Source organism: Nelumbo lutea, chromosome 7, assembly GCF_056320005.1.
Source record: "Nelumbo lutea isolate HS-2025 chromosome 7, American lotus-T2T, whole genome shotgun sequence".
NCBI classification, from domain to species: Eukaryota; Viridiplantae; Streptophyta; class Magnoliopsida; order Proteales; family Nelumbonaceae; genus Nelumbo; species Nelumbo lutea.
This window is the reverse complement of record NC_142690.1, coordinates 20,876,564-20,883,518: the sequence shown is the minus strand read 5'-3', so window position 1 is coordinate 20,883,518 and position 6,955 is coordinate 20,876,564. Positions and strand designations below refer to the sequence as shown.

At 38.9% G+C, this 6,955-nt stretch overlaps 1 pseudogene; it reads right to left on the bottom strand.

The window, feature by feature from the left end:
• On the bottom strand, positions 1 to 607 carry LOC148845559 (plant UBX domain-containing protein 7-like; annotated as a pseudogene).
• Between the last annotated feature and the right edge of the window lie 6,348 nt (positions 608 to 6,955).

The following is a 6,955-nucleotide window of genomic DNA, read 5'->3' as shown; positions in this document are numbered from 1 at the left end:
TTAACCACAACAGGTAAAAACAAAACGGTTATATTTACGTCCCAAAGCATAACGGTTACAAACATCCAAACCTTCATTCAAATCATCATAAACCTACAAGAAGACAGCAGTAATCATGGTTCGGCATATATGCGCTTTTAAGTCCTTGGGAGATTGAACATTTACTAGAAGCCACTTGTTCTGAAGAGAGGCTTCAACTTGTACTTTGTGAATTCCCCGGTACATCAGCTTAAGAAGAGGATGATACAGTGAAGTAAGATGAAATGAATGGCTTTGCCTTGATTCCCATTTTATTGAGTGGTTAATCTGAGGAAGATTTCTAGGCATAGGATAATTAGAGTCATCGCACAACCTCTCTCTCTTTACTAGCAAACAGGGGTGAACGTCTTCATCATCTTGGAATCCAAAGTAGAACAACAAGATATATTCTTCAACGTTCCAACCTGTGGCTTTAAGAGTTGTGTCATTGTCTGGGTTGAGTGGCCTACAACGATTACAAGGAACGACAAGACAATTGTCTCTTTCTTGGTTGAAACTACAATGTTCTCCATGTGTTTTTCACTTCTATGGATCAAAACTGAAGAACAAAATTGTAATGACTTATAGTTCAACAGACTGGGTTGTTACCCACATTACCCCCTTTCATACACGAGCCAAGATCAATCAGATTGTTGCTGGGATTGAAATCATGGAGTTCACATCGTCTGCATCCGGGATGCAGAAAATTTTCTAGATCCACGAATGAGAAAGCACCACATCACTTACAAGTTTCAAGAGTAACGGAGTCCAGGTTTAACGGACGTTGGTAAAACCCGCCCAAATCCCAATCCCCTTTCTCTCCCTGTCCCTGCCTTCTCTCTCCTCTCAGGCTCTCACAACTTATCACCGTCCAGCGCCCACCGTTACTGGTGCGCCGTCGGAACTCTCCCTCTTCCTTGGAATCGGCAACCCAACCCTCCATCTAGTGCTGCCACTGCAAAGATAGACATTGGGATTCTCCCTACAAAATGATTTTTCATATTCCTCAATAGATTCAGTTGATCGAAGACTCGTATACCTCTAACCTTAGGTGGAATCCCACCAGGTAACTCACTCCTATTCTGATCAATGAATGTTAGCAGCTTGCATTGGTTGATCTCTAAGGTGATTGGGGTTGAGAATTTGTTTTTGCTAAAATCCATCTTGTTGCAATCTTACTATCTCAGTTGTATTGCTACCTGAAAAAAAAAAAATTACTGTGAAGGAGTTTTTGCTTGCCAAATAAGCTTTTGATGGATCGTGGAAGAGATCCCATCAACTGTTTGTTATTTAGATTGCTCTGCTCGAGGTTTTCAACTTGAATTTCTACCTAGGCACATGGGGGCCAAAAGGATTGTGCCACTAAGAAATTTCTCTCATATCTGAATCCAACACATGATCAACTTTCTAGCAATTCTGTAAAACAAAAGCGTTATCTAAAGCGATCTTTGTCGTACTGGTTCGGGTGGTGAGGGTGGCGGCTGAAGGAGAACGAAGGAGGGGGAGAGAGAGAGAGAATCTCAAGAGAGAGGGAAATAACAGGGAAGAGAGAGAAGCATTGCTCGTCGTCAGCCGCTGGTGGTTGCGATGGATCGGACGACAATGTTGGGTTGAAGGAGAATGGAGAAAGAGAGAGAGGTGGGAACTGGGAAAAAAAAACGATTGAGGGGAGAGTGAAGGCGGGATTAATAGACTTCAACGTTTTTTTTTGGAGTCCAGGCTCCCGTTAACCGTTTGGACTTCGTTAAGTTATGATTAATAAGATGGAATGACGTGGCCTTTTTTTATTCATCGTTACAGAAATTTTTCTGCAACCCGGATGCAGACGATGATAACTCATGATTTCCCCTCGAGATCATCTGCATTACAAATCCACTACGTCACTTAATTGTAACGGAGAAGTGAAAAGTTGAAAATTAATGTCCGTTTTGTAACAAACGAATAGTTTATTATTTTTATTAAGATTTGAATTTTAAACACCCGCCCAGCCTTGTAAAATTAATAGATGCACTCCTCTCTGCTCCCCCCCCCTCCCTTTTCTTTCTTTCGTTCTCTCCCTCTTGCTTCCGCTACGAGCACTCCCCTGTTCCTCCACATTGACCACCGGCTAGAACTCTCTCTCTCATATTTTTCTTGTTTCTTCATCTTCCCTTCTCCAAATCGCAACTTAGCCTTTCGAGCAAGTCATTGCTTGCTTCGAATCAACAACTGATGGAGGGTGATTTGATGTGATCCCTTGAGACAGTGACACGTGGATATGATTAAGCACAAGTAACAGCTCAGCACGACAGTCTTACTGCGACTAAATGACGAGCCCTCAAAATAGCCCGCTACGTCACAACTTGCCATTGGGTGAGCTCGCTATGGCGCAAGCTCAAGGACCCCTGATGTATTAAAAGGGAATACTTCAAGACAAATCTACCCCAACTCGCGAGTTAGGATAACCAATTCGCTCCAATATTTAGGCAGAAAAACTGCCTCAAGGGCCACTTCAAGAGGAATCACCTCGCAATACCCTCGGGAGCTCGCTACAAGGTAGGTTGCTATAAGGCAGCTGGCTACTAAGTGACACAATGTTTTCAAAAAGCTTCTATCTGACAAGATCGTACGCGTCAGACTGCGCCACGTCTCCTAAACGATGGCGTAGTCCCTGCCAGCCCGACAAGACTGCACCCACATCTCTTGACAGATGGTGGCGTGTCTGTCCTTCCGGGACGTGTCACTCACCCGATTGGGTAGTACATTGCAATGGTTACCTGTACAACCCTGGCAGATAACGGCTACGATCGAGGTCCAATGGCGGTTATGCTCGATTTGACAAGAACGCTCATATATAAGAGCCCCCTAGTTGAAGGGAAGGGCTCTCTCGAATATCTGGTATCTTATCTTGAGTATCTTGAACTTTCTCTCGAGCTAACTCAGTGGTCTAGTGCGACCTACACTCATAGCCTTCTTTGCACTCTTTACTACTTTCTCCAGCGTTCTAACTTAAGCATCGGAGTATTCCCACCGGGCAAGTCCCACAGGAATCCTTCACCACTCTTTTCTCACTCAGGTACCGCCCGTCGCCAATGAGGAATCAGCTGCCAGATAGAAGTGCCCGGATTGTGCAGCATCAACAACCATTGGTAGACAAGTTATTTTAATATATTATATATGTGATTCTTATATCTTATATCTTCTCCAAAGTGGCAGCCTGCGTTATTCAGGGTAAACTAAAATGAGGAGAATAAGCTATTTTATATTTAGAGTTCCTTAGTCCTTGTGATTCAATGTTTGAGAGTAGAGAATTCCTTGCCTTCAGTGCTAATGCATCCTCCTTGCAATCCTATGGACTCGAGAACTCCAACTTTTCAATGCAAAGGATTCTTATCTACAGTCTCATTTGGTTTTTTTCCTGCTCATTCCGATATCGTTGGAAAGAGTGGTCCAAGATAAGTGGTGAAAGTTAGGAAGAAGATTAATATAAGGAAGAAGATTAATATAACAGATTAACAATCATAAGCAAGGTCCTTCACTGGCGAGATTTCTTTGATCAGTTTTAGCTGGAGAGAAGTTAAATTTTACATTGGAACCAGAATCACTATTGAAATAAGTCTATTCCTAATGTCTATTTGGTTTAGATCAGAATTGGAATTGGTTTTCATTCCGAAAAGAGGAATGTGTTTAGTCTTATTTCTCTTAGAATTCTCAGAGAAAACTATGTGCCTCAAATCCATTGGACAAACATTCCTCTTAAACGTTTGTAGTTTGAATTATCAAAACAAACACAGTTGTCCAAGTGGGTAACATCACCCAATATGTAATTTCAGCACAAAATGTAAACTTGGCAAGAACAACAATTATCAGCAATGAACTTTTTTTTGAAGCCACAATGAATCCGTTTAACCTTCATGTAAAGTAATCCAAATAAATAAATAAATATGCATCCAATGCATGCATTCCTATGCTCTTTGATTGCATGTAATCCTCCCGCAAGCTATCTCCAATATGCAAAGTTTTTCCCCGGTGCAATATTTTTGGCCTTGTGCGGCACATTCTCCTAGATTCTAGGGTCTGACTTTTCCACACCTTGAAGACCAAAGAACACACTAAAATTTTCGGCCTTCTGTAGTGTCGGATGTCCAGTGGTTGCAACAGCTTCCTTAGAGCAAGCGGTGGCCTGATCGGAGTGTTAGATTGCCAATTTGGAGGAAGACAGGAAGTGGGAAGATGAAACAACAAAAATGGGAGAGAGAGAGAGAGAGAGAGGACAGGGGCGAGAGAACATAGTGGAACAGTGGCACAACAGTCACCAATGGTCGGTGTGGAGGGGAGAGAACATAGCGGCAGAAGGAGAGAGAGCGAGAGAAAGAAAGAGTGCATCAATAAAGGCTGGGTGGAGTGTTCAAAATTCAAATCTTAATTAATAAGCATATAAACTATTCGTTTATTACAAAACGGACGTTAACTATCAACTTTTCACTGTTCCCTTACAATTAAGTGACGTGGTGGATTTGTATATGCAGACGATGCGAACAGCCACCACAAACAAAACCCTCATAACTCATCTCCTCCCAGCTATGAAATATTAATCCCTCCATGCCACTATCATAAAAGTTGGAATTACAGACATTTGCTGTTTACACCTCACTCTCTCGGCATTCTTTTAACAGCTCTGGATCTTCTACCCACCTCTTTAACTGTCCCGTCAGGCGTTAGATGTAATTAAGCAACAAAGTTTTGGTTCTCTTATTTTTCATTCCCATTCGAACAATAGTTTGAACCCTAACCTCTCCTCTGTTTGTTGCATAGTTCACGGCAGTGAACTCTTCTTTCTGGCTCTACCATGTTCCTCCCATTAGGCGTAAATAAATCCTTTTTTTTTTACTCCCTTTTCCCTATCCATTCTTCTTCTCCCTCCACCTTGTTCCTCACATGGCTTACGATGGTGATCTCCTCTTCTTAATTGAACGGGAGTTTGTCATTTGTATTACTGGTTCAGTGGAAAAGAATATTATTGTGATTTGTATCTCCCAAAATTCCACCCTATTCCTCCCAAAATTTCGCTCAGTTTGTCATTTGTATCTCATGTCAAAGAATATTACTAATTCGGTGGAAAAGAATTTTACTGTGAAGGTCTTTTAAGTGGAGCTCTTCTAGTTCATTGGCGAGAATTATCCAGTATCTTATTAAAGAATCGCCAAAATGTTTTATTTTCTAAAATATATTTTAGTAATTATTCCCAACTACTAAAATGTGCAGGCCCAAGCCCGGCCCATATATAAAGCCTGAAGTCTGATCTGTACACAAAATGTTTAATTTTCCATGTATTTTTATAAACTAATATTATAAATTAATTTAATAAGTTAATATTTATTAATAATTTAAGAAACAAATATATATTATATGTATTTATTATATATAACATAAATGTTTTTTTATTGTATGTAATAGTATCGGGCCAAGGCCGAGCTTATTTGAGAAAGCCCAAGCCTAACCCAAAAAATGATTGGGCCTAGTATTTAAAGCCCAAACCCAAGCCCACGGGCCTGAAATTTTGTCTAAGCCTAAAAAATAATAGGCAGGGCCCTTCGGGCTATCTGGCCCATGAACATATCTATTCCTAACTAATTGATTAATGGTGAAAGTAGATATATGACTGGGATTATGGCACCAGGAGGAGTACGCTACTATTTAAAATGAGTGCTGAGAGAAACACTCCACCGTGAATTTGGGGAGGAATAGAGTGGAGAAGGTTCAGCCATGAGGAATCCTATTCGCCCAGGTCAATAGAAAAAATGCTTTTGATTCAAGAGAACAATGAACTGGAGGTTCAAGAGAATGGCGGACTGGAGAGGATGTTGTCGTTCTACTACAAGAGAAACCTTCCATTCTATACGGTGGAAAAGAATAATATTGATTCAAAACAACGGAGAACAGGAGAGGATGTTGTTGTTCTACTATAAGAGAAACCCATTGTGATTTAGAACAACGGTGAACTAGAAGAGGATGTTGTCGTTTTGTTACAAGAAATCCACCGTTCTGTTCAATGGGAGAAAAAACTCAAGGTTCAGAAACATATGGAAAACTAAAGATATGATGCTAACATTCTGTTGAATGGGAGAAGAGACTCAAGATTTCAGAAATATACACTCAATTGTTTAGTGGGATTTTCTTTTTTTTTTTTAATATTATTTAATCATTTAACGAAATGGATTTAACGTTTGTTCTCTTTTTTGCTCACACATGAGAACTTTGGACCCATGTCATAGGACAAGTGTCCTCTTTGTAGTTCGTTGGGAGAGATGTGGGGAGGAGAAAATGGGTAGCAAATCTGAAGCCTCTTTTAACATTTGAAACACCAAGCACAAGCCGGTTTTGACACAGCTATGATTGAGTTATTTCGCTATACCAGTAGCTTGCATATCAGTATAGCCAAAAAATCACATAAAAAACTACTTAACATATCAATAGTTTATAGCCTTCATAAAAGCTTACAAAATTAATACAAAAAAATTAACTATGCATATATATGGTATTATATCTACATAATAAATATTAAATAAAAATTAATGATTATAAACGAGGATATTTTATTAAAAACTACTAACAAATTTAAATATGTTAATGTGAAAAATAACTGACATACATAAAAACTTGCAAATTTTACATAATTAACATACATAAAAAAGTTAACCATTTCTATGGTATTATATCAATAACTTATTAAAACAGGTAATATCATAGATAAAAATACTTATAAAATTTACATAACTAATTTATACAAAAAAAATCCATCATTCATACAATATTATTCTCTCATCATATTAAACAAAAAATGTCATATATATAAATCAAACTTATCAACTTATAAAACATTATATATATATATATATATATATATATATATATAAACTTATAAAACTTACATGCCTAACTTATACAAAAAAAAATC